The following is a 19,106-nucleotide window of genomic DNA, read 5'->3' as shown; positions in this document are numbered from 1 at the left end:
TTTCAGTGTACACATACAGTTTTAGAAATATTTTTCAAGACATTTATGCAGAGACCCTTCCCAGCTGAAGGCACAAAGCCAAAAATGCTTGTGTGACAATTAACAAATGGAAGATATATACTTGAACATCCTGGGCCAACTGGATCTTAACAATGAATGACAGATAATATTAACAAAAGGCAATGAAGGGCCTTGAGAGGGAAGCTTAGGGATGGCAGGGAGCCATCATGGCCACAGTAAGAGTTTAAAAAAATAACTTTGTAGCAGAATAAATGTGTCTGGAAATACTGCTCTCAGTAAGGCCTAACTCTTCTCTTTCCCCACATTTCCCAGAGATGCTACAAGTATAATTGAATGAGAAGGAGGAAGCCCAATGAGACAAACTTGCAAGCAAGATCATCAAGGTCATATTGTGCCCCAATATGTGAAATACACAATCAGGAACCTCCATAAACTTGTGTGGCAGGACAATATAAATTTTCACTCTATGTGCAATTCATCCAACATGTTTAAATTGCAGAAGAAAGAAAAGCTAACTTTTCAGATAGGAGCTGGAATGTGAGAACTACATATATGGCAGCTGAATCTCATGAAATGTCCAAAAATATTAGGATTTAAGTTTTTGTGTAGATCTAACACTGAACACCCTGCAATATTCCTTGGAGGTGCCTCTGGGTTAGATACCTTAGTGCCTCATGAAAATCTGTTTCCCAAGGGCCCAGGTTCCAGCTAGGAATTTAATTACTCTTCAGAGGAAACAACCCATGGTGAGCCCACACAGTGGGCTCATAAAACAGTCTTTAGGAAATTGGCGAGTGGTAGAACATGGCACTTTAAAGCCCTTCTAAGCCTCCACAGCCCAACTTTGTGTGGCAACCTGTCACAGAACTGCACATGGATTAATCTAATTTGAACTAAGTTAGTGCTATTCTGCCTTAGTTAATCAAAGAGGATCTCTTGAGAAATAGTCACTTTAGATAATGTCTAAGGAAATGGCCTACTTAATTATTACAGAATATATTTGTCTATATGTTTCAGATGGAGTGAATGGAAGCAACAGCTTTTCTTACTAGTCACCCTCCCTCTCTGTCTTCCAAAGTTTGCCTCTTTTTGTGAGGAAACAGTCTGAGAATGAGGGAGGTAAATATTGGCTGGTCCTCATATTGAGTCATACACCCACGAAGATGGACTATAATGAGACTATCAGGATAAGACACACTTCTTGATCAAGTCTGGATCAACATTTTCCAGCTCCTACAACTCAGGTGAAATCCACCCTGTCTGATGTGGGAATATAACATGAGACATCCAGGTCTGAGTGAATCAGCCTGAGGACTCAATATTCCATGGTAAAAAAACTAGCATTTCCAAAGAGTGACCCAGCTCAGCCCAAACCACGTGTCTGAAAATGGTCGGATGAAGAACTTTCTGGAATTTTCCAATTTCTATCCATCAGCTATAAAATGAAACAAGGATCATCATATCATATCCAGATCAGATTCAGGGGTTTAACTCTACCACATTTATAGCAAGATGAGCGGTATAAACTCCTTCTCATCTTTACACGTCTGCCCAGAATACTCTCACATACACATAAGCTGCTTCCTTCCTTTCAAGCTTCTTAAGGCTCATTATTCTGAGTACAGGTTAATTGTCATCAAATTGGTCCAAGCTCAACAAGGGAGTGGGAAATAGAACACACTCAACATCCATCTGCTTACTCCTTGAGATTCTTTGTAGAATGTCCTGATGCTGAACAAAACTCTTGACTCCAAAACCTTTGAAATTTCCCAAAACAAATATACTGGATGCTACTTCTTATGCCCACATCCTGATTCATATCTTTCCTATGGCAACTCATATTGAATTTATTTATTCTTTTCTTTGCTATCCAATGATATACAAAGAGGTCTCATTTTACTTGCTTTTAGGTCAGCTTCTACAAAATATTTTTTTTAATGTTCCACAGCTTTCTGAAAGACAACTCATTTGCATTGCTTCACTTGGCATTCAAGCAGTGCATGTCCTCAGATGAGTCAGCTCACGGAGCCCAGAGCCTCTCAAACTGAGGCCTGAGAGACACTGCATTTTTGGAGGTGCAGAGTAAGATAATACAACTCTGAATCTCAGATCTACCTCAGAACAACCTGCACCAATGGTGTACCCCATCTCCCATGAAAGCCCAGCACCACGGTTCAGTTAGCAAAATCAGACTGGACATTAGGAAGCATTTTTGTACTGAGAGAGGGTGGTCAAACACTGGAAGAGGCTTCCTTGAGAGATGGTTGATGCCCCAACGCTGTCAGTGTTTCAGAGACATTTAGAGAATGTCCTTAACAGTAGGCTTTAACTTTTGGTCAGGAAGCTGGACTAAGTTATCAGTGTAGGTCCCTTCCAACTATGCCTTACAACCATTCTGTTCTGTTCTGTTATAATCTAATCTATTCTCTTCTCTTCTAATGTCCTTCTACTTTTCCAGTATAAATCACATTTTCACTTCTAAGGCTTTTACTCTGATTATTCTTAGGACTTCCTTCAGAATGATTTTACTACCAGACATCAAGTCTGAACAGATACAACCCAACTTATTCTCCCCCTCGCCTCTCTTCATAATAAAAGGAACAAAAGCCCTAGTGTGCTGATAAATTGCAAAAAAATTGCATTGGAAGAAGAAAAAGCTGAATGGCCACAAGGCCAACCCACAGTGCTGTGCTGGAACCTCAGCCCAAGTGCTGCTGTGGAAGGGCCAGCACCATTGTACCATTCCCTCATAATTTTACTGCTTGAACCTGCAAATCCTCCCTACTAGAAGAAAACTCCTCTTTCGTCTGTGTTTGTCATGTACCTCCTGAAGTAATGCAAGAAAATGAGGGGAAGAAGATCTGGATAAGCCTTGTAAGTAACTCACAGCCCTTCAGATGGTTACTGAGAGCCAGTAAAGATTTTGGCAGACAGTGGCCAGATGGCTATCATAATTTTTCTGCTTTCCTGCACCAGTGTCACTCAGTTCCATGGAGCCAAGACAGAAAAAGAGAAGATTTTCACCAGGTCTCTCTCCAGGCTTATTTGACTACTCGTCACCAGGCACTGCTGGAAAGATGATGGAGAGTGAAAAGCTGAGCTTGCAAAAGTACCACATGCTCAACCACACAGATGCTTCAAACTCCTGCCCTTGCTTTGGAAGCTTGCTGTATTGCTTGGCCTGCCCTAACTTTAGATGTTTTCTCCTCTTGTCCCTATTCAAAAGCAAAACTTAGAAAATATAATTTTAAAATCTTTTTCTAAATTTCATTTCAGCACACCTCTAATTTCTGCTGAATAAAGCATTGCTGGGTGTTTCTTCTGTTTAAAGGTGAGCACTAGAGAAATCAGCTCTTCAACTACTTACTTGAACAGTGGCTTAATCTTTAAATTAATTTCCATTTTTAACATTAAGAAAATACTCCCCTGTACCACCACTGAACTGCAAATTGATTTATAAATATGTTGTATATTTGTATTTTGGAGAAATAATTGCTTTTGTACTTATAGAAACTTCTGGTAAACCAGTATTAGACTAAGCAAGGGATGGCAGCCATGATTTGGGATTGTTTGCTTTTAACAGTCCTCAGTATCTGTAAGTAATGAAAATGTTGACAAAAAGCAGTCTTCTGCTAATGAAGGAAAAGGTTTCATCCCACCTGGACTAAAAGTAGGACCTGGAAAGAAAAAATTACAGGCATCACATCTTGAACATCACATCCTTGAGAAAATGCCTGGAGTTACCCCAGAAGAATTTAATGTCCTGTTTCATTTGTTTATCTTCTTAGGAACTGAAATTCTGCTATGGGATTGCTATGGTAATTGTGTAGGAACTCATATTTGATTTTAAATAAAATTTAGAAGTCTCTATCCCCTTCCTTTTTTGGATTAACACATTGGAAAATCATCAAGACTGGCAAATTTTCTTATGATTAAATTTAGGCTTCATTACAAACTGGCTTAAGGGCAAATTTTTTAATTGCTTACAGAATCAAACTTTTAATTGCTTCTAGTACACTTTATGAATTACATCTTTCTAAGACTAAAACCATTAATCCTATATAATATTATATCAATTTCTGTATCTTATTACAAATGTTAGAAAATGTCAATAACTGCCTTTAAATTTATTGCTTACAACTCTGAAAAACAAAAAATTACAAGGCAGCAAGATGATACTCAATATAACTATTGTTTCCCAGTGATTAAAATGTTGAACCAGCTGATGCCTCTTTCTAGCTATTCCCATTTAAACCAGTAGAGGCAAAAGTGTACCCTAAGAATTAATGAGAAACCAAAGATTTTAAAGCCAGATAAAAAGATTAGTCTTTATTGGATCTTATTTAGTATGAACTACCCTGACAGGACATGAGAAAACATGTGGAAAGAAAATCTAGCTATGCATAAATGGATTGAAAAATATGTATTTGAAACTTTATTTTTAAAGTGATGAAATTATAAAATATGTTTATATGAGACAAAGACATCTCAATGCACTGAGTCCATTCATTTCTTGACTGTGAAGCTACTTACATGATCACTGATGGTATTTTTTTAAAAAGAAAAAAAATCTCTACCAGAACTATACCAAAGAAATCATTAAACAAACAGTTTTAAGGGAAACAACCTCATGATTTTTTTATTCTAACAGACAATACACTAATTCAGGACAAACAATGAATATTTTTTCTGGAAAATACTTTCCTATCAACACCTGTCTTTTCTATCATCCACTTAGCTCCCATTCTCTTAGCTATCCCATTTTCAAAGCCAACATGGACACACTCACTATGTTTTAACATGACACTTCCTTTTGACACTTATAAAGGACAAAATAGGCAACGTGATAAATCTACTAAAACACTTCTTTTGATACCCTCTCCTTGGAATGAATGACTCCAGGTAGAGTTACTCATCTCTGACAAGATAAGGCTAAATCAAAGTGATGTAAGGACAGAGCCACAGATAACTGGAAAGAACAGGAGACCTCTTCTTCCCTTAAACTACTTGAATATGTGTTTAAGTGCATGTGAACATGTGTGCACTCTACATGGTCAGTCACTGCTGCCACACACTAGAAACTACTTTCAGAGGTGGCTTTAATTTTGCAAATAACAGACAATTGTGAAGCTTAAGCTCTGGAAAGAGTACTAATGAACCTTCATATGAAAAGTACTGCTTTATGACTATCTGATATAATTTGATCTTAAAAATATTTACCTGTCCTGAAAATTTCTAGATGCAGAAAACAGAAAGAATGGCCTCAAAACTTGAAGAATATTTAAATTTACTTTAGCATTACAAAGAAATAACTTAAAATTGAAGTGTTAATCAGTAGAATGTAATAGTAAATCTGGTGTGCAATGTTTGCCTCTTGGTAAATGCAAGGCAGTCTGCTAGGCAGTTTGCTGTTATCCCTTCAAAATTACCCCATTTTAATCTTCCTGAAAAGTCAAGCTTTCTTTATAATTAATTCAGACTAACCACAGTATGCACTGTGGCCAGCACTGGGACTCAGTCCAATCACCAGTTATTTCAGTGAATTTTTAACCCAAACAGCCACTGACATCCACCAATTTTTTTTTATTTTTTTTTTTTATGATGGCAAATTCAACAGGGTAAGGACTCTGCAGTGTATCCCACGTGTGACTGTGCTCCATCACTTGACTCTCTCCATCTCGGGAAGAATTTATCTCTGTTTCTGCAGGGTAACTCAGGGACCTCCTCTGTGACCTCCTCTTTAACATTCCAGCAAAGTCCTGCTGTTCTGAAACACACGGACATGATGTTTCTAATCTTTGATTGCACAGAGTTAGTAGAAAGTGGGGAAAGAAACCAAGAGCTAACATTTCAAAAGTACTGTCAGGCTGCATTGTTTGGTTGGGTTTTTTTTTATATACCTTCCTTGTTCACCATTATAATCTAAATATATCACACCTTCAGTATTTCATAATTTAGGGATTTAAGTCCCCCTAATCAGTAAAATTTGTTCCTATAAAAATGACTATCTTTGGATATCAAATGCTCATAAATAACTCTTTTTCTAAATTGCCTTTCAAGTGACTAATATTTGTGATTCTCTTTCAGCCTCATGAAATCTTGTTAACTCACAGTATTCAAAACCATCATTGTCACTTTTCAGCAGCCAGAAAGTCCTGGTTATTTTTCTAATCAAGGTTCAGCATCTAGGAATCACAGTGAGAAGTACTTTCAAAATCCACTTTATCAACAACTGAGACAGATAAATTGCTTTTATATTAACACAATCAGCAGACAGTTTTCAACGCACGAATTTCAGAAAGTGAGGATTTCAAATGAGACATGATTTTATATCAGTGAAGAAGATGAGAAGAAAATGGAAGGGAAGGAAAACCACAAAGAGGAATAGGTTTTGCAGTTGTCTCTATCAACACATGCTTCAGGTGACCAAAGCAAAATATGAAGGTGATATAATACTTCTGCCTTGTGCTCTCTTGGCATCAACTTGCACAAAAATCTGCTAGGAGCCTATATCTGATCTGAGAATCCATGGAAGTTTACTGAAAGAAGATAGTGTCTGCAAGCTGGGTGGTTTTGTTCTTCTCCCTCAGTTCTGCAGTGAAATTCAAATATTGGGTTCCTGCCATTATTAGCTTTGCCACAAATGTAACTTACTTTGGTCTTGATTTGCAAGATACTTATACTTTCTCCTTTAGATTTAAAAAAAAAAAAAAAAAAAAAAAAAAAAAAAAAAAAAAAAAAAGTTTAATTGCATACATGAAGAAATTATTTTAGAAACCAGGCAACCCTACTAAATGTAAAAATACTCAACAGTTACCAAGAGAAAAAGAAACAGACAAACAAACAGCAATAATATAAAAGGTCCTCTGAGCTCTTTTCATCTTCTTCATGCAGGAAATTCTGCTTACAAAACTGTGCATACACCATTGCAACAGTATCTGGCAAGATGCTAAATATTATTTTGACCTATTTTGACATTAGTAGTTTTAGAACATAAAGTCTTAGTTCAAAGGAAACAATGAATGAAAAGGTCTCAATGATAGACAGCGAAGTGCAAGTCTGCACAAAAAAAAAATTATCATGGATCAAAACACTCCTTATAGAGCAAATTATTTACATACTTATGAAAACAAAATTAGTAGGAATGCTTTACCAAAGATTGTTCATCCCCTGGTAGCCACATTAAGTCCATTTATTTCACATCATCCCACAGACTCTTTTAAAAATTATTTCCACAGTGGAAGTCCTTGGAGCTTACTAAGAGCCTTAAGCAGGTCAGGCAGGAAAAGAAGTGAGAGCCACAGGCAGGCCCCTGGCAAGCATCCTGAGCCCTGGGTGGGCAGCATTTTGACCCTGGATGGTTCTTTGTCATAGCCCTTCCTTCTCACTGCCACTCCCTGTTGCTGCTCAGCCAGCCTTGGCTTGGATGTGCAGAGCAGAAGTGTTGGTCCTACCTGCCAAAGGCATCCCCATGTAGGTGCCTTGTGGAGCACAGAAGAACTGAACAGTCCCTGCCTGCTCACATGAGGGAAATAGAATTATTGAATCATTTTGGCTGGAAAAGGTCCTTAAGGTCATCAAGTCCAACAGCGAACACAGCACTGCCAAACCCACTAGAACACAACTCTAAGCACCACATCTACAGATCAATACCTCCAGGGATGATGACTCCACCACTTCCCTGGGCATTTTTTTCCAGTCTCTGACAACCCTTTTGGTGACGAATTTTTTTCTAATATCCAATCTAAATATCCCCTGGTACAATTTGAGGATGTCTCCTCTATTCCTACAACCTGTTACTTGGGAGAAGAGGCCAACATCCAGTTCACTCCAACCTCCTCTCAGATAGCTGCAGGGCATGACAAGGTCTCCCCTCAGCCTCCTTTTTTTTCCAGGCTAAACAACCCCAGTTCTCAGCTGATCCTCATAAGACTTGTGCTCCAGACCCTTCACCAGATGTGTGCAATCTTGTGTGTGTCTCTCTGTGTTAGGATGTAGCTCCACAAATACTTTTTTCTCACAGGCAAAGCCAGTTTAAGAGACTCTTACTTTGGTTTCAGAGCCCTGTGTATCTGCCAGAGCTCTCAGATGCATCAGTTCTGCACTTTTTCTGATAAATTATTTTTAACCCAGATTACTTCCCAGTCTTGGTGCGCAGAACAGATCCACAGACCACTTGTACCAATATAATCACCAAATTGGAGAGCTAAAGTGGGAAGGTGGGAACAGGTAGCCAAGACCAGAGATGTCCTCAACTGCCTTCATGTGAGCAATTAGGTCCTGAAAATGCACACAAACAGCCTCTTCAAATTCTTCTAAATGTTTTTGCTCACACTATAAGGACTAAAAAGAAATGAGGCCAAGCCTACCAGTGACACAATGCTCATTGGTTCAGCTTCTCACCTTTGATTAACACCATTAGATCAACAGCTAATGTGTAGAAACAAGTATAGCCATGTCTGTGCAATAAAAGAAAAAGGTTAGAACAAGGAGAGAATGAGAAAGCACAGAGAGTGGATGAAGAGAAAGAAATCAAAATATGCAACCTTTGGGAAAAAATAAGAAATCTCAGCCAAGCATAGGATCCCACTTCAAAGCTGTTTTCTTTCTGCCTGCAATCATGGACATCACTTTCCCCACAAAAATAAGTATGGAGTACACAACCACAAAAAATATTTTTTAACAAGCATGAGAGATATTACTATAACCAAAAAGGTAGATGTCTTCAATACTTCCTTTTCTCCACCAGTTGTAGAGTTTTTAAGCTCCCTTTGCCTTTTTGAATCTTTAAATTGCTCTTTCCTCCACATTACACACACACACAAATTTTCCCAACAATTCTACTCAGTGTTGAACACAAAATGATCAGGAGGTGACAGACATCACCATGCCATGTTATGCAGACAACGTCTCCAGAGCAGCACTGAGTGCAGAGCAGACATGGTGATTTATTTGAATATCTCTGTCCTGCCCAGTTTCTCACATGCATAGTGCTGGCACTCTGCATACAGAGATGTCACTGATCTGATAAGAACATTTGCATGGTTATAACTAAGGAAAACACTGGTGTTTGGCATGATGAGATTAAACGTGTTAAGAGCAAGTGATTCTACCTCTGTATTTTTATTTGTTTTGGGTAAGGATTCTTTAAGGACCACCAGTGTTCACTGTGAGCTATTCAGGTCAGCAGTATATCCATTAACACTCCTCACAAACCTGCACTCCTATTTCCATCAGTTCATGTGCCCTCTGTGTGCCAGCAGCCAACACTGCAACCAACAGGCAGTCACACAGGAGGAAAACAAAGCCCTGCAGAAGGTTACTCTGCCTTCAGCTGATGTGTGCCATACCCTGGCTTTCATCTGCATGCCAAAATCCATCGTTTTTCCAAATGCTGCCTGATTTAGCAGAGGGCATGAGAAGCCCTGGATCTTCCCCCTCCCCCAGGCTGGCTCCACATGCTCAGTAGCCAGCTGGCAGCAGGTAGCTGTGGACCTGAAAACAACACTGATTTTCCAGCATGATTAAGAGTGACAGATATAAAGAGAAATCTCTCGCTTTGCACGTATGTATCACTGACGGGGACAGATCATTTATGGGATCTGTAACTCCACAGCTGCTCTGGGACTAGAGGCAGAGTGAAAGGCAGCAACTCACAGAGAGCTCACTAATCCCTTCCACCAGAGGCACCTCCAACCATGCAATTAGGCAGGACTGGTGCTACCCCTATCCCCAGTTAGACCTCCTTCCACCTTACCATTGACATGCCCTCCTGTGCTTTAAAGGCTATGAAAGAGAATATGCCTCTGGACAGAGAGGCAGCTATTTCCCACACACCATAAATTACAGATGAGAAAGCCCGTGATGTGTAGTTTGCTTTTCCTGCATTCACGTGCCATGTGCAGACTTGGTAAAATAGGGTCCTGTGATTAAGCAAGCCCAGCTGCTAAACTGATAAAGCAAGGAAAATATCCAAGGATTTCTCTTTGTTTCCTCATGAAAAGGGCGAGAAAACTAACGTAATTTGACATAATTGTTACATTTGACTGACACTTCATTTTGCTCATCCCTATGAAAAACAAAAGGCTACATTAATAGCAACTGAAAAAAAAAAAAAAAAACCTCTAGTTTTTTTTCCAGGAACTGACTGCCTTGAGCCCTGAAGCGTTCCCTCACCACCCAGGCACCTCGTAGAAGAACAATGGCACTTTTTCCCCCAGCAAGTTTCTAGCCTCTCAGCCCTTTCTTCATTTCCTCAATGGGAAGCACATAGAAAAATCTGGCCTGGTTTGTAAATACTTTCAGGAGTGCCCATACTGCAGTTGCCAGCACCTTTACTCCCAGTCCCAGAGCAGCACATGTAACACAGCTCTGGCTGTGCCTGGGGCAGCAATGCACCAGGAACCATTTCAATGGGAAGCAGATTTTCTCCTGCAAAACGTGCTGGCCTCTGCAGTTTCATTCCATGCTGCACAATAGCCCAAAGTGAAACTGGTAGCAGCTGCTGCACATCCATGGGTTTTGCCCCCTGCTTTATGCTCGATGAGGCTGTCTTGATGATTAATGAAAAATCTGTCTTGGACTTTGAGGAGTGAGTTCTTCACATAAGAACTGATAAGCTGGCAGCCGCTAGAGGGAAGTCCAGCCAGCACTCTCCATGGCATCTCAGATGTCAGGTCATGCCCTAATGCATACAAGTCCTTACATATGGGCTAGTCTCCCTTTCTTAAAATTTGAACAAGCCTAAGCAAGAATAATACTACAGCAGCATACTCTGTTGGTTTCTTTTACATCTTCAAAATGCTTGAGCTGAATACTGTCTGATTTTTACTTTTCTGAAGCAGAAATAATTGAAGACTTCGAAGCTACAGACTATTCATGACACAAAACAATTTGTGTTCTAAGTGCATCGATGTCACCATTGATACACTGGATAGGATAATGTCCTCAACAACAGCAAACCAAGGCCAATAGTCAGCAGTCACGTTAAACAGGTCTACTGTTTCACAGAATTACAGAATGTTAGGGACTGGAAGAGACCTCAGGAGATCATCTAAATCCAGCCCCCCTGCCAGAGCAGGTTCACCTACAATAGGTTGCACAGGATGGCATGCAGGCAGGTTTTGAATGTCTCCTGAGACAGAGACTCCAACACCTCTCTGGGCAGCCTGTTCCAGTGCTACGTTACTCTTGCAGTGAAGAAGTTTCTCCTTATGTTTTGATAGAACATCCTGTGTTCCACTTTGTGACCACTGCCCCTTGTTTTGTCAGTGGACACCACTGAAAAGAGTGGTCTGACACTTGCCCTTTAAGTATTTATAAGCACTGATGAGATCCTCTCTTCAGTCTTCTCCAGCTTGAACAGACCCAGCCCCCTCAGCCTTTCCTCATATGGCAGATGCTCCAGTCCCCCCTTGCCTCTGCCTCTGGCACACTCCAGCAGCTCTCACTACTCAGTCTGACTCATTATTCCAAAAGTGCTATTCTCACACCCTCCTACATATATTTGGCACAGCCCTTTGACCTGCTTCAGCACTAGAAAACTCGAGTAGCTAGCACTTGGTGTGAAGGAGCTTAATAAGGCTTTGAAGAACATCTTTTAGTCTAGTTAGTAGTTCCAAGTAGTCTGGGCCAACAGATTGCTGACAGGCATTTCTCCTGAACAATTTAAGTACTGTACCACTGAGCAATGTGCTTACCACCAGCCAAGGGACACACTTGAGTGAGGAACTTCTGAGTTATAGGCAGAAGATAAGTGATTTCTCCCAATAGATACGGAAAGTAAAAGTACACACCAGATGAGATCTAGACTGAGAAGAAGTAACCCACTTATTCTTATATTATAGACTTATAGATCATTATAGACTTATAGACTTATAGACTTATTCTAGATCACTCCTAAAATATTGTGGAAGGGGACACATAAATAAAAGTCAGCTAACATAAACACTGAAGGAAAGGTATGCGAAAGGCCCGAGACATATAAATTTATTAACTTATCAAAAAGAAGTGTCTTACAACCACATTTATGTAAGCTGAAAGATGCAAATAAACTTTAGCAAGAGGTCAGCCTTTTTGTGCTAAATCTTCCCTAAAGATGTCACTTCTGGGATGACGAGAGTGTCCCATTGTGCCTGCAACCAGGAACTGAGCATGAATATGAGTCACTGCCAGAACACTGCTCCAGGGCACAGCCCGTCTCTTGTCACCTATTCACTAAATTAAACTGCTTTATTATAAATATGAGAAGTTGCTGCAATTATGGTATCACCCTGTTTCTAGGCAGAATCAATCTAAACTTAAGCCTGATTTTTATAGCCTGTGGTTCCCTAAATCATTATCTTATTTGGTAGCCTGTGAGACTTGTGCAGACGGAAAGTTTATTCCTTCTGCCACTTCTTACCTGTGGCTATTTCATTTGACTTTCCTTACCTCGATATTTCTTTTTGATTTTTTCTAGGTGAAATTCAAAAAGGCAACGATTTTCTCACAATGCTCTAAAAGGTTTCCAAAAGTCACTGCTACACCCTCTTTAGTACATTAGGAACATACTCTTTCTTTCTTACCTCTACGTCTTTCTTGTTTTTTTTTTTTTATTTCAGCCACTGGTACAAGAGAACTTGACGCTCTGAGGTTCTTTTTCAAGCCTAGGCTCTGCTGTGCTATGTTAGAGGCAGTGGAAGTGCTAGCAAAGACTGTCAGCTCTTTGCTTCCATGGGGCAGCTTCATACCACTGTCTGTAGGCTCAAAGACTTCCAGGGACCTGCTAAACACAATTCAAAGACTACTAGATCCAAGCCAACCAGAACAGATCAATTAACACCTGGAAAGCCAATGAGTAAATTTTGTCATTTTTTCCTTGAATTACGTATTAAATACGTATTGCCTAAACCCCTCAACCTCTCCTTAAATTCTTTGTCCCAACATAGCATTGCTTGCATTACCAGTCTGCATCCAGCTGCTGAGACTTCCCATTTCAAAACCGTGTCAAGACACTGATGGTGTTTTGACAGTGCAGGCTGTAATGGAAAAGATTTTACACAGCCTAGAAAGAGGTAAAAAAAATGTACTTCAAATACAGGAGCAACCAGTTTTAAAATATTTCATCAAGAACAGCCAGGCCATCATGTTAACAAACCATCCATAGAAACAGAAATACTGTCTTGATACACAAAACCTGCAGTACACATTATTATTCTGCACCAAGGCTCAGATTTTTAAAATATGGCTGTCTAGAGTCAGCTTCCTAAATCAAATATAAGTGCTATATTTCCAAAAGTGCTGAACACCAGCAAGTCCTGCTGCAATGCTTTCTACTTTCTGTGGTGTGTTGACTTGAGTATGATAAATAATTTGATAAAACCAGTCCATTTATTTAGATGTCTAAATAAGGCCTTAGCTAGCATACCAAATTTCAGAAACTTATTTTCTATGAAAACATGAAATGTCTCTGCGGCGAAAATGCTGACACATTCTTAATAGTAACAGCATACCAAAATTCTAGAATATAGTGCACATTTACTTTTTCTCAAAAAAAGAGCTAATTTCATTAAACCCATTTCAACTGCTGTTCAAATCCCCTGTTACATGGGTGCCCAATGTGACTTGGCAAACAGTGTTGTTTTGGGTTTTTTTAAATGCATGTGTGTAGCCCCTGTGTAAATGAATAGGTAATGGACATTTTTTATAGAAGTAAAACATGGCCTGAGGGTGCCCTTAGAGCGGTAAAATCACATAGCTTTGTGTATCTGAGAGAAAAGTCAGAATTTCTGACATTTGTTCAAACCACCTGCATCTCCAATATCTGACTGCCAGGAGAGGTTTAGGGAGCAGAGGGAGAGGGAGGCAGAACTCTCACCCTGAGAGGCAGAAGTCATAGAATCATAGAATTGGCTGGGTTGGAAGGGACCTCAGAGATCATCAAGTCCAACCCTTGAACCACCACTGTGGTTGCTAGACCATGGCACTGAGTGCCACATCCAGTCTCTTTTTAAATATCTCCAGGGACGGAGAATCCACTACTTCCCTGGGCAGCCCATTCCAATGCCTGATCACCCTCTCCGTAAAGAAATTCTTTCTAATATCTAACCTAAACTTCCCCTGGCACAACTTAAGACCGTGCCCTCTTGTCTTGTTGAAAGTCATCTGGCAAAAGAGACCAACCCCCCCTGGCTACCCCCTCCTTTCAGGGAGTTGTAGAGAGTGATGAGGTCTCCCCTGAGCCGCCTCTTCTTCAGGCTGAACACCCCCAGCTCCCTCAGCCTCTCCTCATAGGATCTGTGCTTGAGTCCCTTCACCAGCCTGGTTGCCCTCCTTTGGACCTGCTCCAGGACCTCAATCTCCTTCCTAAACTGAGGGGCCCAGAACTGGACATAGTACTTGAGGTGTGGCCTCACCAGGGCTGAGTACAGGGGCATTGTATTAGTATATCCACAATCAGCCAGGGTCTAGCAAATCTCTACCTCTCTTTTAATTTTAAGAAATAAATATGAAGTACAAAACCTGTAGTTTTACAAACCAAAGCATGGTGCAGAATATGGATATATTTTGAGGCATAAGCAGTAAGGGTATGGTTTTGACTGGCTCTTTAACTCATATTTTCCTAAGATCAGCCTCTGATTTTTCCCCTGCTGTCAATGGTGGTTGCTTGGATACTTTCCATAATAAATGTCTGCCCTGAGATCACTAAGACCATCAGCAACCAGGCTGTTCACCTGGATTTATGAGTGTTTCTGAATATCTAACTGTAGGACCTGCTATAAAAATACCTTCCTGTTCTCAGGGCTTAAATCAGGTTTGCCTTCATCTTGTCAAATGAAGGCTGAACTCATATGTAAAGCCTCCTTATTATTTGCATAGCAATAGCTCCAAGTAGTCTTTACAATTCACCTCTCCATCTTTATGACACTTCTAATCATTAAAGGAACTAATTCAGTCAGAACAGAGAAATCAATAGCATGTGATTAAGTGCATCACTACCTGCCTGCCCTATTAAACAACCAGTCACATTCAATAATATCAGGACCTCTTCTTTAAAAATTGATTGTCACAAACATCTTCATGTGATCCTCCAGAAAACCTATATTCTGCTAGAGCAATAGGACTATGATTTTCAACAGCAAAATTCATAAAAGCTTTAGAAGCTTTTGTTGACACCACATCCGGAGCTCAAATTAACTCCTAGAAGAGAAAACAGATTCTCAGTATTCACAGAGCATAGCAGAAGCTCTTGTCCTTCAGGAAATCTAGAGAATAATATAGCTCTGTCATTATTTTGGAAGTAAAAAAGAGAGTAATTGTCACACAATTTTTATGTTTTGCAATGTACCTAAGTAATAGGAAATGAACCCACAAGCAAAGATCTGCCTTTGCTCTTCTTTGTGAAGTACTCTACAGAAGCTCTACAGACCAAAGCCTATCTGCAAGTTACCTGAATTGACTTCCTACAACTGAAGGACATATTGCTCCTTGAACACATCCAGAGGAGAGCCCCTAAAATGCTCAGAGGGCTGGAGCACCTTCCTGATGAAGCCAGGCTGAGGAAATTGGGGTTGTTCAGCCTCTAGAAGGGAAGGCTCTGAGCAACCTTATAGCAACCTTCCAATATCTGAAGGGGGCTACAGGAAAGCTGGGATGGGGAGTTTTACATGAGTGTGTAGCAAGAGAACAAGGGGAAATGGTTTCAGACTTGAAGAGGGGAGACTGAGGTTAAATATTAGGAAAAAAAAACATTTCCTGTGAGGGTGGTGAGACACTGGAACAGGTTGCCCAAGGAAGCTGTGGCTGCCACCTTCCTGGAAGTGTTCAAGGCCTTGAGTAACCTGGTGATGGAAGGTGTCCCTGGCCATGCAGGGGAGGTGGAACTAGGTGGTCTTTAAGGTCCCTTCTATGAAGAGGGAAATGCATAAAGTGATGGATGTGAATGTTGGGATGGGTAGAGAACAGAAAGTCAGAAGAAAGCCTGTTGATACTCACTGATGGACATAGCCTAGTCAAAGCCCTCTACTTAGCTCAATCCAGTTTTGTTATTTCTTTGGCTCTCTATTTCCTTTTCTGCATTGTACAGATCACATCTATCATCACATTTCTTGTCAGAGCCTAAGCTATGAAAACAGTTATGAGTTTTCTCTCTTTTTCAGAAATTACAGTGGTATGAATGAAGCTGTTACATGCCACAAAAGCAGCACTTCCTCAAAGCTACCAGAAAGGCCTTTTAGTATAGAATTGTTTTGAACTAAAGCAATCATTGGTATTGCAGTTACAGACTCTAAAATCCTCTTTTTAATCTTTCACAGAGATTTATGGGCCCACAGTTCTGTAACTTTCTGTGCAAAAATCACAATCTTTAATCTTGCTACTATCAAGGTTTCTCTGGAAAATTCTTTTCTTCTTTGGAAATCGATGTTAGATTAAGATTACACATACACCCATATGCAGCACAACACTTTTTTGTTTGTTTCTTTATTGAATATATTCACCTCCTATGCAAGAGAAATACAAAAAAGCCTGAGTGTGGGAAACTATATGTGAAAGGAGAAGGCAACTTAGAGGCTGTCCTGTAAACCTGGAATGACATTGCCCACACATTTTCAAACACTCCTTGGCACTCCTGTTGTGCTTTGGAGCATTGCAACCTGGTTTCTACAGACAGGGAGGGGTGTATACAGCACAGCCCAAGCTCTGCTAACTTTGAGACCTCTGGTTAGCTTCAGCTTCAGTTGAATCTCCCCAAAATCCCTGCTTCTGTACCTGGCTGAATGCTGGCCATTTCCTCACTGGTAAGTAATATAGTCTCAACAGCAACAAGTCTTCAGCCTGTATCAAAACCTCAGGAATGAATGATAGAAACAGTAGGTTGCAAGTGGATAAAGAAAAGTGGTTGCAGTTTTCCATGAATAATAAAATAATAAATAACTGAGGGATACTATTTATAGCATACAGGTGTAACCAACTGCTAGTGACAAACTCAGCTTTCACCAGACAGTACAAGAAAAATGAGAATATTTTAAAAGCAGCAGCAACAGAACAGCAATAAGAAAGACGAAAATGAGAAATATATCATTTTCCAGGATGGAAATTCTGACTGAAGCTAAAGAAGAAGCAGGATAACACACATGCTTTGCTTAGTGGTCTGCTGTGTAAGACAGTGCTTCAGCAACATCCAATTGTTAACTTAAACTTTTTTTATCTGTGTGCAGGAATACAATATTTGCCAGTATTGAAATGCTAACCACGCAATTGAAAGCAATGAACTCAAATGATGAATTCAAAATAGTCTGAGTTTTCGAAAGATATGTGTTGATAAGAAGCAAATACCTCATGTTAATTGCAAAGTGTTACTGAATATACAGGTTTGGTAGGTGTCAGCAATGGGAAATAAATTTAATGGGGATAGCCTTAAAAAATTGAAAATAAAAAAGTTTAAAAAAAAGATTCTACTAAGCATTATGTTAATGTCATAAAACAGTTGCTATTATATGTCCTCTACCATTTCAGAATATGTCATAGAATCATAGAATCATAGAATCATAGAATCATAGAATCATAGAATCATAGAATCATAGAATTAGCCGGGTTGGAAGGGACCTCAGAGATCATCTAGTCCAACCCTTGACCCACCGGAGCAGTTGCTAGACCATGGCACTGAGTGCCACATCCAGTCTTTTTTTAAATGTCTCCAGGGATGGAGAATCTACCACCTCACCGGGCAGTCCATTCCATAGCCTAATCACCCTCTCCGTGAAGAAATTCTTTCTAATATCTAACCTAAACCTCCCCTGGCACAACTTAAGACTGTGTCCTCTTGTCTTGTTGAAGGTCGTCTGTGAAAAGAGTCCAGTTCCCACCTCGCTACACCCTCCTTTCAGGTAGTTGTAGACAGCAATGAGGTCTCCCCTGAGCCTCCTCTTCTCCAGGCTGAACAGCCCCAGCTCTCTCAGCCTCTCCTCATAGGGCCTGTGCTCGAGTCCCTTCACCAGCCTGGTTGCCCTCCTTTGGACCTGTTCCAGGACCTCTACATCCTTCTTAAACTGAGGGGCCCAGAACTGGACACAGTACTCGAGGTGTGGCCTAACCAGCGCTGAGTACAGGGGAAGAATCACCTCCCTGGACCTGCTGGTGACGCTGTTTTTGATATATTGTGCTACAGCACAATTACACACTTAAAAATATAAGCATGTGGCTACTGCCATTAATACTAAACAGACTATTGCTATGAACACTTAAAACATAAGCAGTGTACATGTAATGAATTCTGACATTTATAGCATTGCATGACCTTAAGGCAATGCAGGCAAAGTACCTGCAATGCACCCAAATCCTGCTGTACTGTCACTAAATTGTAAGATTGCATGAGCTTTGAAAAGAAACAGAGATATCCAGAGTCTGAAACAACTGGGAAGCCGAAAATAAATAAATAATATATATATACATACATATATATATGAGCACCATTTTTTCGGGCTTTCCTTCTTATCCCTGTAAAGACTGTTGGCAATGCCCACTTTTATTATGTGCTTTAAATTAGAGAGAATGATGGACATAACACTAATAAATTACAACACATGCAGTGCTTTGGTTGTGATGCTACCCAGTATAAACAAAGTGTATACAAAGCAATTTCATTTCTTCCAACATCATGACATTTATAAATTACTCCCTTAGAAAATGAGATTAAGGAAACTAAATGACCCACATAGGCACATTTTACTCCAAAATGAGACCCATAACTCAAAACATGACAGTGGTATGTGGATAACCATACAATACACTGATCCTTTATCCTACAGTGTGCTTCCAGTACCAGTGCTGACTTGTGTCCTGTGTTCTTTGTACCTTTCTTTAGTCATACAAATATAGCATAGCAGCATTTCCAGAAACAGATTTCACAAAACACACAAGTGATGCACAAAAATCCCTGGGGCATTGTTCCTTCTTCTCAAGCAATGAATGTGGCTCTCAGACACAAGTTATTTCACAGCTGTGGCAAAAAATTATATGCTCACTGTGGTGTGAAGGCAGGAAGCTAAAATCCTCAAAACACTGTATCCAAAACCACGTAATTAATAAATTATTAGCATTGGTCT

At 40.0% G+C, this 19,106-nt stretch overlaps 1 protein-coding gene across 2 annotated transcripts in view; it reads right to left on the bottom strand.

The window, feature by feature from the left end:
- FGF14 (fibroblast growth factor 14) overlaps positions 1-19,106 on the bottom strand; it is a 413,252-nt gene that overhangs the window by 360,549 nt on the left and 33,597 nt on the right. The gene's annotated exons all lie outside the window — the stretch shown is intronic.

Source organism: Calypte anna, chromosome 1 (assembly GCF_003957555.1).
Source record: "Calypte anna isolate BGI_N300 chromosome 1, bCalAnn1_v1.p, whole genome shotgun sequence".
Taxonomy (NCBI): Eukaryota; Metazoa; Chordata; class Aves; order Apodiformes; family Trochilidae; genus Calypte; species Calypte anna.
Note: the sequence above shows the minus strand (reverse complement) of the source record. Positions and strands in the feature narration are given on the sequence as shown.